At 37.1% G+C, this 22551-nt stretch overlaps 1 long non-coding RNA gene across 1 annotated transcript; it reads right to left on the minus strand.

Moving 5' to 3' along the window:
* Positions 1–12225: 12225 nt before the first annotated feature.
* LOC128128040 (uncharacterized) lies at positions 12226–13794 on the minus strand. Its single transcript, XR_008225598.1, has 3 exons — positions 13599–13794; positions 13123–13191; positions 12226–12500 (listed from the first exon to the last, which is right to left on the minus strand). It is a non-coding gene; the product is annotated as an uncharacterized LOC128128040 (long non-coding RNA).
* Positions 13795–22551: the final 8757 nt, after the last annotated feature.

Genomic DNA, 22551 nt, shown 5'->3' on the forward strand with positions numbered 1-22551 from the left:
CAAAATCATGGGTGGGATACTTCGCTTCATGAGGCTTTAGTTACCTCGAAACGTACGCAATCACATAACCCCTCTCCATCAACACAACACCCAACCCTGAAATGGATGCATCGTAGTAGACCACAAAATCCTCAACTCCCTCAGGGAGGGTAATTACTGGTGCCTCAAAATGTCTTTGGTGAAGATTCTCGAATGTCACCTACTGCTCAGGCCCCCAACTGAGCAAAACATCCTTCCTTTTCAACATAGTGAGAGGAACTCCAATCTTGGAGAAATCTTGAATGAATCTTCGATAATATCTCGCCAAATCGAGGAAGCTCCGAATCTTAGATGGAGACTTCAGCATTTCCCACCACATCACCACCTCTATTTTGGTTAGTTTGTGACATCCCCATTTTTCACGGCCAGAAAAGACCGATTTTGTTTATGTAAAGCCCGCAAATCCGAGCTAGTCAATTTAGAGGCAATAGGGGTCGAAAACGACTTTTCAACAAAAGATCATTTAGAATAAATAATCTTAACCAAGTTGTAGAATATGTCACAAGGTTTCCATACATATAAAGAACGTCGAAATCCGAGTTATAACGAAGAAGTTATGACCCGTCGAAGTTTCGCGTCGGAACCGGCACGACACCAGGAAGCGTAAATAGTGAATTTACGATAGAGCGAGATTTAGCCTTAGCAATCTAAACGAAAGTCGTAGAATATGTTAAACTAAGTACATCGATAAAAAGAACGCCCAAATATGACTTCGTATGAAGAAGTTATGATTTTTCGAAGTTTCGGACTAGCAGTGTACAACCCGAAATTCGAATATTAGATCGAGTGGTTTTTAGCCGACACGACCTAAACGAGAATCGAATATCTCATTAAGAGTAGCGTAACGAGAAAAAGATGGGCCAAAACGGACATCGGATGAAGAAGTTATGAGGATTTAATGAACCAATCCTGTCCCGGCCTATTAATAATATAAAATTTAAAATCGAGCCAAAATTAGCTAGCGAAGACTAAACGAAAGTTTTAGAGTACGTTCCCACCTTCGCGTGGATATAAAGAACGTCAAAAACGGAGCTCGTATGCGAAAGTTACGATTTTTAGAAGTCGATAGTGAAATTTGCGAAGACTGTTGCTAAATCGATGACGTGGCAGCAACACAACCGTCCGATGATGGTCTTAGAGGTCGCTTCGGATTGCGACACGCCACCCTCGCATTACGCCCAACGTCCGAGCTCGGGTACGCGCCGCGTACGCCTTGCACTCCTCGGTCCAGCTTGAGCCACGTCTCCCAACCGAAGCTTCGACATCTGGCAGTCTTATCCGACGAACGCGCAGCGTACAACCTTCGGTACGCCCAGCATAGACCGAAGGCTCGTACTATAAAAGGCAGCGAAGGCTGGCAACATTCTTGCACATTTTCCACTCTCTCTAGATTACTTTCTCTCTCTAAAGCTCCAAACCACCCCTAAGCCCTAGTTAAACCCCTTAGCTCCCGAGGGAAGCCCCGAGGCTTCCGGAGTCCCGAGAAAAAGAGCCTTTCGGTTTCGAAACGCTGCTCCATTTAAGTTCCGGTTTTCGATAAAATTCGTTGTAAGTGTGCTACGCTTACGCAATTTTTAATATAGCTTTCGAATAATTATAGGAATGTTATTAGGTCCTTAAAATAATTATTTGGGCTATTATTATGAATTATATTGAGTGTTATTTAACACTTATATGATAATAATAATAGTCAGGCTATTAATTTGTTGCGGTTATCATTAGACTAAACCCTAGTGGTATTGGTACTAGGTTTTATCGAAGGAAATTATTTTGAGAGTAACGAAGTGCTGTCCGAGTGCTGAGTCATCACCTTTCAGGTGAGTGCATGGTCCCTTTCATCTTACACATAGATATGAAGTATTTTATATAAACTACGTGCTATGTGTGCATATTATCTGAATACTTGTTGTCTATGCTAGATGAACGTTTTATACATGTTTTAAAGGATTTAAACTGTATACGTATTTTATATATACGAATATGTTGGGTATGAGATGGGTAGATAAACGATGAGAGATAGAAGATGATGTGAGTATACATTGGCAACTATAGACTTAGTGCCTATAGGACGAACATCGGTAGCTATGGACTTAGTACCTGTTAGAGGTTGGTAGCTATGGATTTAGTACCTGTTAGGAATTGGTAGCTATGGACTTAGTACCTATTAGTTAGACGCTGGTAGCTATGGATTTAGTACCTGTTAGGAATTGGTAGGTATGGACTTAGTACCTATTGAACACTGGTAGCTATGGATTTAGTACCCGATGAGTAGAATATAGCAGCTATGGAATTAGTGCTTTACAAACGAACATTGGCAGCTATGGATTTAGTGCCGGTCCTATAACCCTTGAAGTAAGGGACTTCGGAATAAACGAATGCAAGATAGATGACTCTTAGGTTACATCCTTAAGAGTAAAGAAGATAATGGGGATGGGTAATTGGGTTGATTGTTTGATGTTTAAAAATAATAATTATATTATTGTGGGTTGAAAACCCTATGTGCTCACCAAGTTTCCCAACCTGACCCACTCAGTTTATTTATATCACATGTGTTGATATGAAGTGACATTACACTGAGAGATTTAAAGAGATGTAGATCACTAGTGTAAATAATTGTAAGTTATGTTTATGCTTATGTTTCTGTATTGACGATGACATCCCAAACGTTTTAACATAAATAAAATACGTTTCTTCGAAAATGTTTTGATAACGTATTTATCGTGTTTTTCTGGGAACAAATTCCGCAACATTTTTTTATTAAAAGAGATACTCTGATTTTTATAAAGCATAAACAAAATCGGTCTTTTCTGGCCGTGAAAATGGGGATGTCACAGTTGGTATCAGAGCATTAGTTTAAGCGAACTAGGAATATGGATTTATTTCTAGACTTAAACATAGAATGCTAAGCGATGATTGTGAGGTGTGAGCACTAACTTATTTTAGGAATGATGCCTAAATTGCTTTTATGTGCTAAATGATTTGTTATGCTATAGTTTGATCGGATCTATGGTCTGTTGCCGACCAGATCTGGAAACCTTATGTGTTTAGGATTCTAAACATACGACTACGATATTAGAACTAGCATATAAACGTTTCGAAGTGATAAGGATGATTTAACCGTCAATCCTAAGTAAAGGTCTAGATTCACCTTATTCGGTGTATAGATCAAGATGGCAAGAACCCGTAGCGGAAACGTGAATGCAAATGGGAACCGAGATCAACCCCCAGTGATTGAGCAAATACCGATTGAGATAGCCGCTGCTGAGCTAATAACGATGGCCGGAGTGCAAGCGATGATCCATGCAATGTTGGATCGTCAAATGGAGGAAATCAGGCATTTGCTCCAGCAAAATCGAGAGGAAGCGACCATTCAGGTCGAACAGCCCGAGTTGAACGAAGGGCAGACTGAGGAAGGAAACTACAGTGGGACTGTTGGTCAAGTCAACCCACCAATAGTTCGACAAAACCACCAAGATGACGAAGTCGAGAGGAATGGATGCAAGGATTTTCTGACTTGCAAGCCATCGACTTTCACTGGAATGGAGGATCCGATCGGGGTGATGGATTGGATCTCGGAGATGGAATTAGCTTTCATGACGTGCGGTTGCAAGGGAAAACAACAGACCACATTTGCAGTGCGTTAGTTTCGAGGAGGCGCTGTACGTTGGTGAAACACCTTGGGGAAGACTCTGAGCCCCAATGAGCCCCTGCAACTGACATGGGCAGAATTTTTGGTGCAATTCAAACGTAGGTACTGCTCAGCCCAAAACCTGCTCGAGCTAGAGAACCAATTCCTAACTTTGAAGAAAGGAAGCATGTCCATCGATGAATACACCAACAACTTCACGGACAAAATGGAGTTTCCCTTGCGCCTTGTCCTAGACGAGCTGAAAAAAGTTGAAAAGTACGCAAAGGGACTTCCATGGGAGTACGCGGTGCCAGTGCACCAGACACCTAATTTGGAGGCAGCTATCTGGGCTGCCAAGTCGGTTGAGGAGATGATCAAGGGAAGAGCCGCCAACAAGACCGAGGTTGGAGAAAAGAGGAAGTTTGAGGGGTCTGCAAAGCACGATGAGAGAAGAAAGACCAGTACCAGGAAGTTTAGAGGAGGAAGTGAAGAAAGATGGTGCGAGAAGTGCAAAAAGAAACACTCTGGAAAATGCGGTGAGGAGGTGACTTGTTTCAAGTGTGGGAAGCATGGGCATTATGCCAACGAGTGTAAATTCAACAAAAGGGTGTGTTACGAATGTAACGAGGAAGGGCACTTCAAGCAAGATTGCCCAAAGAGAGAAGGGGCTACGAAGCCAAATGTGCCGCCAAAACCAAAGGTAAGAGCATTTCAAATGATCCTTGATGAAGCAGCTGATGATGCAAGGAATTAGGAGTAAGGATGGATATATAGAGATCTAGTTATGAAGAAGCCATATAGATAGTGTCATATGATGTAGCCTATTAGAGGCATAATCTAGGGTGAACTTGAACACCCATGTAATCGTTTCAAGTAATAAAATAAAACCTTCGTTTTGTTATCTGATGTGTTGAATGATTGTGTGATTTGCTGCATGGTGACTTGGGAAACTGCGGGACAATACTTGGGACGAGTATGAGTAAGTGTGAATGGTAGTAGAGGCCTATACTACCGGAAGCACAGGACTCACACTTGGATCAGGGAAAGTCACAAGGTTACCAAGAAACTAGTAATTGATTTCGTTTTATTCAAGTGTGTTGTTACCATCGTTTCGGTAATGACTAAGAAGATTGTTGATATTCCAACCCTAGTGGTCATATCGAATTGAGTTCGACTACGCTAAGTATGCTATGTGGTTTAGAAAATCAAGATCGATGTAGCGTCCGAATTAAACCAAACGACTGAAATCAAAGCGATCAATATAAATATCGGGCTCGTTGTTAAAGAAGTTGATAGCTAGAAATGCCTAATGTTAAAGTGTGATTATATCACATTAGAACATGAAGGAAGGCATAGTCTGTTTTAGAATTTAACTCTAAGAGACCTAAGTCTAAGTGTTGCAACGTACGATGATAGGTCATTAGAATATGACACATCGATCCATAGTAGTAATAAAAGAACTCATCTCAAGTTCGTATCCAGTAAGGATCGAGATTGTGACTTGAAGGTCATAATTGGGAGTCTAGCCTGAGGTAGAGAGCAGGTGCACGATCGAGTACTCTTACAGTCAATGAGTTTAAGAGATAGACTTGAAGGAATGTAGAAGTATAATTATTACCTAGGATGAAGAGATGACGTATGGAGTCATATACAACCCTGTTTCGTTGATGTTTCCAGGACGTAATCATCCTAAGGGGGAGATAACTGTAACGCCCGCAAATCCGGGCTAGTCAATTTAGAGGCAATAGGGGTCGAAAACGACTTTTCGACAAAAGATCATTTAGAATAAATAATCTTAACCAAGTTTTATAATATGTCACAAGGTTTTCGTGCATATAAAGAACGCCGAAATCCGAGTTATAACGAAGAAGTTATGACCCGTTGAAGTTTCGCGTCGGAACCGGCACGGCACCAGGAAGCGTAAATAGTGAATTTACGATAGAGCGAGATTTAGCCTTAGCAATCTAAACGAAAGTTGTATAATATGTTAAACTAAGTACATCGATAAAAAGAACGCCCAAATATGACTTCGTATGAAGAAGTTATGATTTTTCGAAGTTTCGGACTAGCAGTGTACAACCCGAAATTCGAATATTAGATCGAGCGGTTTTTAGCCGACACGACCTGAACGAGAATCGAATATCTCATTAAGAGTAGCGTAACGAGAAAAAGATGGGCCAAAACGGACATCGGATGAAGAAGTTATGAGGATTTAATGAACCAATCCTGTCCCGGCCTGTTAATAATATAAAATTTAAAATCGAGCCAAAATTAGCTAGCGAAGACTAAACGAAAGTTTTAGAGTACGTTCCCACCTTCGCGTGGATATAAAGAACGTCAAAAACGGAGCTCGTATGCGAAAGTTACGATTTTTAGAAGTCGAGAGTGAAATTTGCGAAGACTGTTGCTAAATCGATGACGTGGCAGCACCACAACCATCCGATGATGGTCTCAGAAGTCGCTTCGGATTGCGACACTCCACCCTCGCATTACGCCCAACGTCCGAGCTCGGGTACGCGCCGCGTACGCCTTGCACTCCTCGGTCCAGCTTGAGCCACGTCTCCCCACCGAAGCTTTGACATCTGGCAGTCTTATCCGACGAACGCGCAGCGTACAACCTTCGGTACGCCCAGTGTAGACCGAAGGCTCACACTATAAAAGGCAGCGAAGGTTGCCAACTTTCATGCACATTTCCACTCTCTCTCTAGATTACTTTCTCTCTCTAAAGCTCCAAACCACCCCTAAGCCCTAGTTAAACCCCTTAGCTCCCGAGGGAAGCCCCGAGGCTTCCGGAGTCCCGAGAAAAAGAGCCTTTCGGTTTCGAAACGCTGCTCCAATTAAGTTCCGGTTTCGATAAAATTTGTTGTAAGTGTGCTACGCCTACGCAATTTTTAATATAGCTTTCGAATAATTATAGGAATGTTATTAGGTATGAAGAAGTTATGATTTTTCGAAGTTTCAGACTAGCACTGTACAACCCGAAATTCGAATATTAGATCGAGCGGTTTTTATCCGACACGACCTGAACGAGAATCGAAGATCTCGTTAAGAGTAGCGTAACGAGAAAAAGATGGGCGAAAACGGACATCGGATGAAGAAGTTATGAGGATTTAATGAACCAATCCTGTCCCGGCCTGTTAATAATATAAAATTTAAAATCGAGCCAAAATTAGCTAGCGAAGACTAAACGAAAGTTGTAGAGTACGTTCCCACCTTCGCTTGGATATAAAAAACGTCAAAAACGAAGCTCGTATGCGAAAGTTACGATTTTTAGAAGTCGAGAGTGAAATTTGCAAAGACTGTTGCTAAATCGATGACGTGGCAGCACCACAACCGTCCGATGATGATCTCAGAAGTCGCTTCGGATTGCGACGCTCCACCCTCGCATTACGCCCAACGTCCGAGCTCGGGTATGCGCCGCGTACGCCTTGCACTCCTCGGGCCAGCTTGAGCCACGTCTCCCCATCGAAGCTTCGACATCTGGCAGTCTTATCCGACGAACGCGCAGCATACAACCTTCGGTACACCCAGCATAGACCGAAGGCTCGCACTATAAAAGGCAGCGAAGGCTACCGACTTTCATGCACATTTTCCACTCTCTCTCTAGATTACTTTCTCTCTCTAAAGCTCCAAACCACCCCTAAGCCCTAGTTAAACCCCTTAGCTCCCGAGGGAAGCCCCGAGGCTTCCGGAGTCCCAAGAAAAAGAGCCTTTCGGTTTCGAAACGCTGCTCCAATTAAGTTCCGGTTTTCGATAAAATTCGTTGTAAGTGTGCTACGCTTACGCAATTTTTAATATAGCTTTCGAATAATTATAGGAATGTTATTAGGTCCTTAAAATAATTATTTGGGCTATTATTATGAATTATATTGAGTGTTATTTAACACTTATATGATAATAATAATAGTCAGGCTATTAATTTGTCGCGGTTATCGTTAGACTAAACCCTAGTGGTATTGGTACTAGGTTTTATCGAAGGAAATTGTTTTGAGAGTATCGAAGTGTTGTCCGAGTGTTGAGTCATCACCTTTCAGGTGAGTGCATGGTCCCTTTCATCTTACACATAGATATGAAGTATTTTATATAAACTACGTGGTTTGTGTGCATATTATCTGAATACTTGTTGTCTATGCTGGATGAACGTTTTATACATGTTTTAAAGGATTTAAAATGTATACGTATTTTATATATACGAATATGTTGGGTATGAGATGGGTAGATAAACGATGAGAGATAGAAGATGATGTGAGTATACATTGGCAGCTATAGACTTAGTGCCTATAGGACGAACATCGGTAGCTATGGACTTAGTACCTGTTAGAGGTTGGTAGCTATGGATTTAGTACCTGTTAGGAATTGGTATCTATGGACTTAGTTCCTATTAGTTAGACGATGGTAGCTATGGATTTAGTACCTGTTAGGAATTGGTAGCTATGGACTTAGTACCTATTGAACACTGGTAGGTATGGATTTAGTACCCGATGAGTAGAATATAGCAGCTATGGAATTAGTGCTTTACGAACGAACATTGGCAGCTATGGATTTAGTGCCGGTCCTATAACCCTTGAAGTAAGGGACTTCGGAATAAACGAATGCAAGATAGATGACTCTTAGGTTACATCCTTAAGAGTAAAGAAGATAATGGGGATGGGTAATTGGGTTGATTGTTTGATGTTTAAAAATAATAATTATATTATTGTGGGTTGAAAACCATATGTGATCACCAGGTTTCCCAACCTGACCCACTCAGTTTATTTATATCACATGTGTTGATATGAAGTGACATTACACTGAGAGATTTAAAGAGATGTAGATCACTAGTGTAAATAATTGTAAGTTATGTTTATGCTTATGTTTCTGTATTGACGATGACATCCCAAACGTTTTAACATAAATAAAATACGTTTCTTCGAAAATGTTTTGCTAACGTATTTATCGTGTTTTTCTGGGAACAAATTCTGCAACATTTTTTTTTATTAAAAGAGATACTCTGATTTTTATAAAGCATAAACAAAATCGGTTTTTTCTGGACGTGAAAATGGGGATGTCATAGTTTATGCTTTGTAAAAATCAGAATACTTCTTTTCATAAAAATATTGCGGAATTTATTCCCAGAAAAACACGATAAATACGTTGTCAAAACATTTTCGAAGAAACGTATTTTATTCCTTTTAAAACGTTTGGGATGTCTTCGTCAATACAGAAACATAAGCATAAACGGAACTTACATTTATTTAGACTAGTGATCTACATCTCTTTAATCTCCCAGTGTAATGTGACTTCATATCAACACCTGTGATATAAATAAACTGAGTAGGTCAGGTTGGGAAACCTGGTGAGTACATAGGGTTGTCAACCCACAATAATATAATTATTATGTTTAAACAATCAAACAATCAACCCAATTACTCATCCCCATTATCTTCTTTACTCTTAAGGATCTATCCTAAGAGTCATCTATCTTGCATTCATTTATTCCGAAGTCCCTTGCTTCCAGGGTTATCGGACTGGCACTAAATCTATAGCTGCCAATGCTCATTCGTAAAGCACTAATTCCATAGCTGCTATATTTTATTCATCGGGTACTAAATCCATAGCTACCATAGATTATCTAATAGGTACTAAGTCCATAGCTACCAGTGTTTATGTAGTAGGTACTAAGTCCATAGCTACCAATTCCTAACAGGTACTAAGTCCATAGCTACCAGTGTTTATCTAGTAGGTACTAAGTCCATAGCTACCAATTCCTAATAGGTACTAAGTCCATAGCTACCAGTGTTTATCTAGTAGGTACTAAGTCCATAGCTACCAATTCCTAACAGGTACTAAGTCCATAGCCGCCGATGTTTATTAAGCACTAAGTCTATAGCTGCCAATGTTTACTCACATCATCTTTTATCTCTCATCATTCATCTACCCATGTCATACCCAACATATTGTTATATATATAATACATATACAGTTTAAATCATTTAAAACATGTATAAAACGTTCATCCAGCATAGACAGCAAGTATTCAGATAGTATGCACACATAGCACGTAGTTTATATAAAATATTTCATATATATGTGTAAGATGAAAGTAACTATGCACTCACTTGATACGGTGGTGACTCGGTCCTCGGACAGTACTTCGTAACTCTTAAAACAATTTTCCTCGACAAAACCTAGTATCATTACCACTAGGGTTTAGTCTAACAATAAGTGCGACAAATTAGTAGTCTGACTATTAGTACTATTATATAAGCGTTAAACGATACTTATATAACTCATAATAATTGCCCAAATAATTATTTTAAGGACCTAATAACATTACTATAATTATTTGAAAGCTATATTAAAAATTGCATAAGCGTAGCTCACTTAAAGCGAATTTTAAAGAAAATCGGGCTTTGCTCGGAGCAGCGTTTCGAAACCCTAAGACCCTTTTTCTCGAGACTCCGGGAGCCTTGGGGCTTCCCTCGGGAGCTATGGGGTTTACCTAGGGTTTTGGGAGGGTTAAAACCCTTAGAGAAAGAAAGAAACTAGAGAGAGAGATAGAGAGAGAAAAGTGGAAATGCTGCAAGAAAATCGGCTGGCTTCGCAGATTATTTATAGGAGCCCCTCCTCGGAACGCTGGGCATACTCCTCGGAGTACGCTGGGCGTAATGGACGCGTGTCGCAGCTTCGGTGGTGCATTGTGGACAGCTTTGGATCGCACAAGTCAGCAGACCGCTAGGCGACGAGCCTTGGTACGCGAGGCGTACTCGGACGCTAGGCGTCTTCGGATTACGCGGGGTGTATGCGAGGACAGGTGTCACCCATCCGAAGCGAGGCGTGGGCAACAAGGGACGGCTGAGATTCGGCCACGTCAGCAACTTCGCAATCAGATTCGCAAATTCACACTCCGACTTCTAAAAGTCATAACTCTCGCATAAGAGCTCCGTTTTTAACGTTCCTTATATCCACGCAAAGGCGGGAACATAATCTACAACTTTCGTTTAGACTCCGTCGGCTAATTTTGAATCTATTTTAAAAGTTATATTTTTAACAGGCCGGGACACGTTTGGTCTGTTAAAAATTCATAACTTCTTCATCCGACGTCCGTTTTCGTCTGTCTTTTTATCGTTATGCTACTATTAACGAGATCTTCGATTCTTGTTTAGGTTGTGTCAGCTAAAAACCGCTCGATCTAGTATTCAAATTTCGGGGTGTACACTAATAAGCCGAAATTTCGAAAAATCATAACTTCCTCATATGAAGTCAGATTTGGGCGTTCATTTTATGGACGCTCTCAGTTTAACGTGTTCTATGACTTTTGTTTAGATCACTAAGTCTAAAACTCGCTCTATCGTAAATTCACTATTCACGCTTCCTAGTGTCGTGTCGCTTTCGTCGCGAAACTTCGACGGGTCATAACTTCTTCGTTATAACTCGGATTTCGGCGTTCTTTATATGTACGGAAACCTTGTAACATATACTACAACTTGGTTAAGATTATTTATTCTAAATAATCTTTTTCCGAAAAGTCATTTTCGACACTTATTACCTCTAAATTGACTAGCCCGAATCTACGGGCGTTACATAGGTCAACCAAGATACTGTTATAATTGACGAGGTGTCTTAGAAATTGAACCTTATGCAACTAGAAATCACACTTGGAGAACTTGGCGTATAGCCTCTCCATCCTCAAAATTCTAAGAATCTCGCATAAATGCTCATCATGCTGCTCTCTGGTCTTCGAATAGACCAGGATGTCATCGATGAATATGATTATTGACCGATCCTACATGTGCCTACATACCTTGTTTATGAGATCCATAAACGTCTTCGGTGCATTGGTGAGTCCAAAAGGCATTAGCACGAACTCGTAATGCCCTTGACAAGTTTGGAAGGCCGTCTTCTAAATATCCTCCTCTCGCACCCTCATTTGATGGTTGCCAGACCTCAGGTCAATCTTGGAAAACCAAGATGCCCCCTGTAATTGATCAAATAGATCATCAATCCTCGGTAATGGATAAAGTTTCTTCACCATTAGCTTGTTCAATCCTCGGTAATCAATGCACATCTAGTGTGAACCATCCTTCTTTTGACAAAAAGGATTGATGCACCCATGGAGAACTGCTCGATCGAATAAAATCCTTTCCTAACAACTCTTGAAGCTGAGAAGATAAATCCAGCATCTCAGGAGGTGCGAGATTATATGATGCCTTGGCAATTGGAGTCGCACTAGGGATCAGTTCGTTCCGGAACTCCACTTGCATTTTAAGAGGCACACCCGATAACTCCTATGGAAATACATTAGGAAAGTTGCACACAACTGGAAAATCAAAAATAGAAACCGGTTTATCCTCATCAACTCAGGTATCCACCACATATGCCAGATAACTCATACACCCATGATGCAAATTCTATCTCGCCCTAGTAGCAAAACAAAAAGTTGATCCTGACCTAGTACCCTTACCGTAAATGGTCAGCACTCCCCTACTAGGATCTCGAACTGTCACTCGCAGTCAATCAGAGCCCCAAACCGGCTCAACCAATCCATTTCCATTATAACACAGACGTCTCCTGTGACATCCCCATTTTCACGGCCAGAAAAGACCGATTTTGTTTATGCTTTATAAAAATCAGAGTACTTCATTTTATAAAAATGTTGCGGAATTTGTTCCCAGAAAAACATGGTAAATACGTTATTAAAACATTTTCGATGAAACGTATTTATTTCATTTTAAAACGTTTGGGATGTCATCGTTAATACAGAAACATAAGCATAAACAGAACTTACAATTATTTACACTAGTGATCTACATCTCTTTAAATCTCTCAGTGTATTGTGACTTCATATCAACACCTGTGATAAAAATAAACTGAGTGGGTCAGGTTGGGAAACCTGGTGAGCACATAGGGTTTTCAACCCACAATAATATAATTATTATTTTTAAACATCAAACAATCAACCCAATTACCCATTCCCGTTATCCTCACATTACGTCCCTAAATCATCTAACACAAGGGACCTAGTCAAAGGACTATCATTGGGATGGAGTATATCTGGTGAGCACACAGTTCACACAGTTCGAATAAACACACAGTTCGAATAAACACACAGTTCGGTTAAACACAAAGTTCGAATAAACACCTACAGGTTGCGAGCCTGTTAGTGTTCCACTGGACTGTCTAGAATAGTCCGTGGTCGTCATCTATACTCCGCTAGATGACTAGATCATCAAGAACATCTATAACGAGGCATCTCATTATTTCATTTTATCACACAGCAACTAATACATCTACCCATGTTTTACCCAACACATTTTGTAGATATAAAATACATATACAGTTTAAATCATTGAAAACATGTATAAAACGTTCATCCAGCATAGATAGCAAGTATACAGATAATATACACACACAGCACGTAATTTATATAAAATACTTCATATCTATATGTAAGCTGAAAGTAACTATGCACTCACCTGAGAAGGTGGTGACTCGGTACTCGGACAGCGCTTCGTTTACTTTAAAATAATTTCCTTTGACGAAACCTAGTATTATCACCACTAGATTTTAGTCTAATATTACCGTGACTAATTATTAGTCTTATTATTATTATTATTATTATTATTATTATTATTATTATTATTATTATTATTATTATTATTATTATTATTATTATATAAGCGTTTAAACAATACTTTCCAACTACTATGTACAGACAGGGGTTAGACATAAAACACCGGAGGGCAGGACCATTTTGGCGTATAGCACTTCTGAAATCCAACAACCCTATGCGGCCCTTTAAACCAGATTCCCCGTACCGCGAGTAGTTAAAAGATATTATAACGACACTTATATAAGTCATAATAATAGCCCAAATATTTATTATAAATTTATAATAACAATACTAATTTTAAATATAAACTATATTTAAAATAGGGTAAACATAACTTACTTTCAAGGGGATTTTAGCTAGGAGTCGGGCTCTGCAGGGGCAGAACTTCGTCGCTGAATCTTTCTAAGAAAGATTCGTGCAGCGCTTCAGCGCTCACCTTACTATACTAAAACTACAGAAAGAGAAGTCGAATCACGAGGGACCGAAATGCTCGGGGGATAAGGAGAGAAAGACTCTTGAATCAAGAGAATGGTGCAAGAAATATGAGAGCCCAAGGCTCTTATTTATACTAATTGAATTTTCAAAAACTACCCTCCATAATTACTTAATGACCTTTTAGTTATATAAACAACTAAACACCCTTCTATAATACTATTTTAAATGGATTTAATGATCTTTGTACTAAACTAATGTCGAAAGAACTCAACATTAGTTTTATAATAACCGCATCGTCGATACCTTTCTAATGATATATACATATGTATATATATGTGTACGTATACATGATTTATACTTTATTTTAATACGTAAATATACTACTATAATTTGTAACTCGTTCATACGAACTCCGTTTTTGACGTTATTTATATCCACGCGTAGGTGGAGACATACTCTACAACTTTCGTTTAGACTCCGTTGGTTAATTTTGACTTTATTTTTAAAGTTATATTTTTAACAGGCCAGGACAGGATTGGTCCGTTAAAATCTCATAACTTCTTTATTCGATGTCCATTTTAGTTTGTATTTTTATCGTTATGCTACTAATAACGAGATCTTCGATTCTTGTTTAGGTTGTGTCGGCTAAAAATCAATCGATCTAAAATTCGAATTTCGGGCTGTACACCGCTAATCCGAAACTTCGAAAAATCATAACTTCTTCATACGAAGTCAGATTTGGGCGTTCTTTTTATCGATGTTCTTAGTTTAACATATTCTACGACTTTTGTTTAGAGCGCTAAGGCTAAATCTCTATATATCATAAATTTACTATTTACGCTTCCCGGCGCCGTGCCGGTTCCGACGCGAAACTTCGACGGGTCATAACTTCTTCGTTATAACTCGGATTTCAGCGTTCTTTATATGTACGGAAACCTTGTGACATATTCTACAAATTGGTTAAGATTATTTATTCTAAATAATCTTTTTGTCAAAAAGTCGTTTTCGACCCCTATTGCCTCTAAATTGACTAGCCCGGATCTGCGGGCGTTACATCTCCCGTCACAATCGGGATAAGATCTATTGGATACCCAACACCAAAAATATCAAATACACAACCCCGATGGATATTAGTGGCAGATACCAAATCCTCATATGGTATAGAGACTTTCAATGGCTTGCTCAAGGCCTCTCACGCAATACTAAAACCATGAAAAAAGATGATGACACGAAAGACCGACTCGCACCCGAGTCAAATAGCATAAGTATAGGTACATAATTCCCAAGGAAAGTACATAACAAGAAAAATCTCATAAGCAACATAAATAAATCAAAAGAAATAAATAAAGAACACATACCAGCCACGACGTCTAGAGCTGCCCTGGCCTCCTCTACTGTCAACTGAAATGCTCTCTCTCTTGAGCCCTCAGAGCCTCGACCTTCCCCTGCCGTTCATCAGTAATATGCAGGGTCCTAAGGTCCGGAGTCTGTACTATCCTGGATGCAAGTTTTGGACACTCGGCCTTCAGATGACTATAACGAGCACGGAGGGCCATCTTCTGAATGTCGTCCTCCCTAACCCTCATCCGATGGTAGTTTCACCTCAAATCGATATTGGAGAACCAAGAAGCTCCCTACAACTTGTCAAAAAGGTTATCAATCCTCGGTAGTGAGTAACGATTCTTCACCGTCAACTTGTTCAACTCCCGGTAATCAATGCACGTTAGGTGTGAACCATCCTTCTTCTTGACAAAAGGATCAGTGTTCCTCATGGCGAGCTACTAGGTCGAATAAACCACTTTCCCAACAACTCCTGGAGTTTGTGAAGACAACTCATGTATCTCAGGCGTTGTAAGGCAATATAGCGCCTTAGCAGTTGGGGCAGTTCCATGGATCATGTTGATCCTAAACTCCACATACGTCTTAGGAGGCACACCTAGTACATCATCTAGAAAAACATCAGGAAATTTTGTCACCACGGGAACATCAGAAACTGACTTCTTCTCCTCCACTCGAGTGTCAACCACATATGCAAGCTGGCTCGATCATCTACGACGAAGATGCATCCTAGCCCTGGCGGTCGAACAAAAGGTTGAACCAACTCTAGCCCCTTCCCATAGATGGTAAGCTCTTGTCACAACCTGGCCGATGACGGAAACGTCAAGGTTGTGACTCCAATGATGGATCACGGTTAACAAACATACATTGAAAATTACAAAATTTAAATTAATATATTACAATCCATAAATCTTAGTGTAAAGTTTACATCGTTTGATATTACCATAACAAGTTCAATTAAATGAAATTTAAGTAAACAAATGTCGAAATATAAAGTTTAGCACAAAAGTGAGGAAAAATAGATTTTTCCAAGAAACGAGTGCCATGTTTTTAGCTTCTAATTACATGAGAATACACGCGTTCAAAAATACGTCATAAAAATTGTCGATGAGTTCCATAGGTTTAGACTAGTGTGCTCTTTTAAAATAAAGAGTAAATTCATAAAAAATGACTTTTATAAAAGAGGTGCTTTTATTTGATAAAAAGTATAAAAATAGTGTTTTGTTTGCAAGTTTGTAAACCCATATAAGTAAAAAAAATGTTTTTTCGAGTAACTTATGAAACGTAAGTTTATAAACAATAGCAAGTCGTATCAAAACATTGTTAAGTTTTTGACAGTCATTATTGTGAAATCGTTATTTATCCCTTTTATCTTGAGCAAAAACCTTCCTAATACACAATGTACTAGATCAATTCATATGAGTAGTGAGACCAAACATAATCGTTTGTTCATTTTTGTGATTGCACATTTTAGATTTAACAAGATGTCTATTGTGAGCCTATAGCCGAACTACAGATGAGAAAGCCTCTGAACCAGCACACGAGAAGGTGGCGAGCCATCAAGGGAGATTCATCAACATCATGAAAAAATAGAGAATGAACCATTACCCTCAATTAACTCGTTAAACGTAGGTTGTAGCTAGCAAACAATATGTGGGTTTGTCACCTTGTATAGATCTATACAAATGAAGTTTCACACTCCTTGCAGATTAGCAGTTATAGCATAGAAGGCTTGTACTAAGTTTTCTTAGCGGATGAAGAGTATAACTCATATAGGGATTCTCATGTTTAATTCAATCTAACTAATTGTGTGATTTAGTTTAATTCCCAAACTTTTAATTTAGAAGTTTATTAAACTAGTGTTTTTTCATAAAATTCCCAACTATAATTCTACGTCATAAAACTTAAATTATAATGTTTGCTAGACTTAATATTTCTACGAGTTTTAAATAACAATTCTGACGAAAATCAGACTACATAACAACTGTGTTTTGAATGGAGTGGTTTTTGGAAGATATATGTGCACATTGTACATGGGTTGTTTTATTTAGAACATATGATGTAACATTTTGCAATAAAAGAGTTCTTTTTATGTCAAAAAGAAGAAGGAAAATATGAGTATTTTACCTAGGATTATTGATACATTTAAAGGTTCAAAAGAAAATGGAAATCAAGGACTTTGAAGATCAAAATATGGAAGATTGGAGCTCTTCTTTCACTCAAATACAACCTATAATAGAGGTTGTTTGGTCTTTGAAATCCAGAAAGAAAATAAGGAAAAGAAGTGAGGTTTGGGGCTATTTTTATCCTTCAAAATTCAATATCAAAATGGGAGGTTTAGGAGGTGTTCGGGGTTGTTAAAATCAGCACAAAAGAGAGGGAAGAGGGTTGAAATGAGGGATGGACCCAAGAGGGCGGCAACCTCTATTTTACTCTCGGTTTTATGGGTTTAGAAGAGGAGAAAAAGGGCAGGGAAATAATTAAGTTTGAGTGAGAAGTTGAGGGTGTTTGAAAGTGAAGTGAGTTTTAGAGAAAGGATGGGGAAATAGAGAGGAAATATGGAGGAATATAAAGAGCATTCAATTGTTTGGTGAGGAGAAGGAAAATGGTGAGAAATTACTAGCATACGATGAAGATATAAGATGATCTAACTAAGGTACTTGCTATCTTTTATAATATTTTATTTGTGCAAAGGAAGCTTCCTAGAAATTAAGATTTGTACTACAACATGATGTTCATGATTTTGTGACTGCAAGTGTGGAGAAAGAGAGATATACGTGAGGTAAATAGTGAGATATGAGAGATAGAGAAGGAAATTGTTAGTGAAACTTCCTATTGAATACATGGCTAATTCCTTCGTTACTATATGATCTTGATTTTTTATTATTTGCATGTGTAAAAATTTAGTCTTTTAGTACTATACATAGCATATACATATTTGAATATTTATAAATACATAACATACAATTTCTTGAGTATTTATAAAAATACAAAACGTATAAATACTTGGGTATTTAGACAAAAATGTATTTTCTCGCCATTTTTCTATAGTAATGTCGAATGTGATGAGTTCAAAAACCCAAATGGAATTCGATTTCAATACATGAAATTTCGTGAAGTGGCGTTTAAAGCTCTATGTTTGAATAGTTTAGATTCAATAGTTTTCATTCGTTTGATTTTGGTTTATGCTAACAGTGTTTATAACCATGAAATAAATTATTACACCTAATCCTAAGCACAAAATGAATTAATCTATAATAAATTAAGAATAAAACGGCTTCAATTGCTTATAATGATACATGTAAACATATAATAGTCCCTATTATAGTAGGGTTTACGGTGACTGACTAGCAAACATTGGCCTGATTTTTACCAATTGTTACATTCTCCCCCCGTTAAAAGAATTTTGTCCTGAAATTCAACTCGTAGACATGATATCATTAAACAATTAGGGGTACTTCTACTTCATCTGATATTCGCGTTCTCAGGCAAATCTTGGTCCCCATTTAGAATTTCGGCTCACCTTTATGATTGGAATTTGACTCTGCTTTAAACATTTAACTTCTCAATCCATAATCTCCATTGGTTCTTCGACTAAGTGAAGTTTTGTGCTCAGTTCAGTCTCATCGATAAGGATCACATTGGTGTCATCAGACAAACACTTTTTCAGGTTTGATAGATGGAAGATATCATGTACTTTGTCTAGATCTTGAGGCAGTTTTAAGAGATACACAACATAACAAATTATATCGAGAAATTCAAAAGGTATTGTATACTATGGGTTCAGTTTACCTCGTTTTCCAAATCGAATCATAAATTTACAATGGGTTTCTTTCAACATAACTTTGTCCTCGACTTCAAATTCTAATGGCTTACATCTTATATCAACATAATTATTCTAAAGTTTACGAGCGACCCTTAGTCTTTCTTTGATTTGTATCATGTTCTCCATAGTCTCATGGATTATATTTGGCCCATTGTGCCATGTGTCACTCGCATGATTTTTGGTTAATTGATTATCTCAGGCCCATAGTCTCCACTATGTTAATTCTCATCCGATCTTACCTCTCTCTTTTATGATCCCTTGTGGATCCTTAATCTTTATTTTTCTCTTGAATCCCTCACAAATCCCTTACTCTTGACCCCTTACGGGTTACATCAAAGTTCTTAAAAAGAACTGATATTTTCCTCTTCCTCCCAAGGAACCTTTCTCTATCATATCTAATCATACTCGATCTAGATTCCCACATGAATCATTTATTTACATCCCAAAAGGGATCCCCTACCTATATACCCGAAGGAACCATCATATTATTGCCGAAGGAATCAAACTCTTTTCCTTGCAGGAACCATACTCTTATTCCCGAAGGAATCATACTCTTTTCCCCGTAGGAAACATACTCTTATTCCCAAAGGAATCATAATCATGTACCCGTAGCAACCATACTCTTATTCTTGAAGGAATCATGCTCGTGTCCCCAAATGAACCTCTATCTTTTATTCCCGATGGAATCATACTCTCATCCCCGTAGAACCCATACTCTTGTCCCTGCAGGAACCATATTCTTATTCCCGAATGAACCTTCTATATCTTATCGCCAAAGTAACCATACTCTTGTTCCCGAAGGAACCTTCTATCTCTTGTCCCCGAAGGAACCATCTATCTCTACATCTTTGTCTTTGTTATGTGACACATCACATAACACTAGTCTCTTGGACAATCTATCTATGCAAGTGTGTTCTGTGAAGTTTATAAGACACCAAAAATGTAAATCAAAATAAAAGATGAGTCGTGAACGAGCTCCATCTTCTCAAAACCTGGCATCGGTACCTGTCTACTGATGACCTGAGAATACAAGTTATTTTGAAAGAGTTGATCAACTTTAAAGCTGGTGAGTTCATAAGCATTTTAATGTCATTGTTTGTATGAAAACGTTTGTAAGTGTTTGATGTATAAGTTTGTAAATGTTTGTATCTCCTAGAAAATCCTATATTTTCTACTAAACGTAGCCTTATACCAAGGCATCAAATGTTATGTATGTTTGTTTCTTGTAAGAGTGTGTATTTTCCCAAGTGTGACTATCATTAACCAAAAATATAGTTTTTACATTACCTTTTATGTGAGGAGATCACAATGTGAATGCAATGGGGAAATAATAAAGTACTGTAGTGTTGTATTATAGTAACTACGAATGTACTATCTACCTTAATCCGTCCGTTAATTAATATGTAATGTGAAATGATTGCACCATACTATCGACTAATAACACAACGATGAAAGATGTCGGAAGAAATGACATTTGGCACACGTAGACTTGCAAGTCCCACTGTAGTGACCAACAAGGTGTAGGATAGTCAGTCCAGTATAAAACTATACACAAATTCACGCTCTCCCTTCAGGAGACTCTGGATACAAATCGAGCCATGGCAGTGATTCCATGCCCCGAACAATGGTTCACATTTAGGTTATTGTATACTTTTATATGTAATGTATGTACTAGAGTATTGTATGTTCTCTCTGTCTAGTATGTAGTATGTTCTCTTTGTTTCTCATCATAGTATGTTCTCTTGTATAATGTATAGTATGTATTGTTTCTCACTATAGTATGTTCTCTTAGTTTCTCATAATAGTATGTTCTCTTGTATAGTGTATCGTATGTATTGTTTCTCATTATAGTATGTTCTCTTAGTTTCTCATAACAGTATGTTCTCTTAGTTTCTCATAATCGTATGTATTGACTCATGTATGAACTGAATCTTTGTATGTTTCATTGTACTAGAAGTAATGAGTAGTGTCTTCCTAAACTATACCTATTATAGTTTACTAGTAAAGCTGTTTGTATAACTGAGTGTATTGAACTGAGATAAAAGCTTTTATGTCTATACATATATACATAATATATAACTAAGGATCAAACGACACTCGGACAAACAATAAGGTACTCTAAGTCCACAACTAAACAAGGAACATGAAATAAAGTGTGTTATCAGTCCTAAGTCTTTCAAACCTTACTTATATAACGATATATGCATTAGACAAGGTTTGGATAATATATAAGTGTAAAAGAGTTAAAGGAAAAGGTTTTTCATGCAAGATGCATCAAAACTAATTATTTAGAATGATGCATCAAAACTAATTAAATATATTTATGTTTAATAATTGAGGGGATTAAAATGATGCATCAAAACTAATTATTTAGACGAATATAATAATAATAATAATAATAATAATAATAATAATAATAATAATAATAGTAATAATAATAATAACAATAATAATAATAATAATAATAATAATAATAATAATAATAATAATAAATATACATTTCCAAGTACCGCATTCATTTGAAACTCATACTACAACTCAAAAGTTTTCTAATTTATGTATATTTATTAGTTACAACTCAAGAGTTTTTAACTTATGATTATTAATTAGTAATCACTAATAACTTTTTATTTTCCTTTCTTTTATAAGGTTGTAGAGTTTTTCTCATTAAAAACATTAATGTATTTGAAGATATTTGTGATTTAAATATGAAGATTTAATGTAAATGTTATAATAAATGTTTAAGTGTTTTTATGTTATTAAAAGTTATAGTGTTTATTTTTCATATCTTTTATTATTCGTTGTATATATATCTTTTTTAATACAAATCTTATAATAGATGCTTTTCTATTTTTATGTTACTAAAAGTTGCAGTTCATATTTTTGTTCATACGTTTTGTTAGCCGTTATATTATCATTCATTTGATATATATAATTTACACAATTTTAAACGGTTTATAAAAATATCAAATAATTGTGTATATATCAAGATGACTTAAAAATTAAACTAGAATGTTTAATAAAACTAATATGTTAACTATATGTTTGCTTTACTACTAACATTTTGTTTCAAAATAGAAATATTAAATAATAAATTGGTAAAAGTTATTATTTTAACTATATAATTCTATTCTTGCGCAACGCGTAGTGATTCGCCATATATATATATATATATATATATATATATATATATATATATATATATATATATATATATATATAGAGAGAGAGAGAGAGAGAGAGAGAGAGTCAAGATCAAATAAGAAGAAAAATTTTGGTAGGAAGGTAAGAAATTTTTTATATACATATTTTCTTAGCAAAAAAATGAAATGAATCATTAGATGATTCAAAAGTAAGATGATTCACAAGAAAAAATTATGAAAAAAACACCTTCATGATTCATTTTTAGGTAAATCAAGAAAAAAATTCATTTTTATGATAATTTTAGTAAATATCAACAAAATAATCGTAAAAATTAATCATCGAAAAGTTTTTTCGGGATTTTTCTTGGTGAATCATGTTATTATTGATTAATCTAGTGATTCATTTGTTTTGTTTGTCAAAAAAAATAAGCCGAAAAAAAAAATTCTTACCTTTCAGAGCTTTTTCAATTCTTTCAGAACCTTTTTGAAAAGGAGTATATCTTTCTTGTAGTGCCTTCCATTCCACTATTCTGATCGAGAAAGAATCTCT

Source organism: Lactuca sativa, chromosome 8 (genome assembly GCF_002870075.4).
Source record: "Lactuca sativa cultivar Salinas chromosome 8, Lsat_Salinas_v11, whole genome shotgun sequence".
Taxonomy (NCBI): domain Eukaryota; kingdom Viridiplantae; phylum Streptophyta; class Magnoliopsida; order Asterales; family Asteraceae; genus Lactuca; species Lactuca sativa.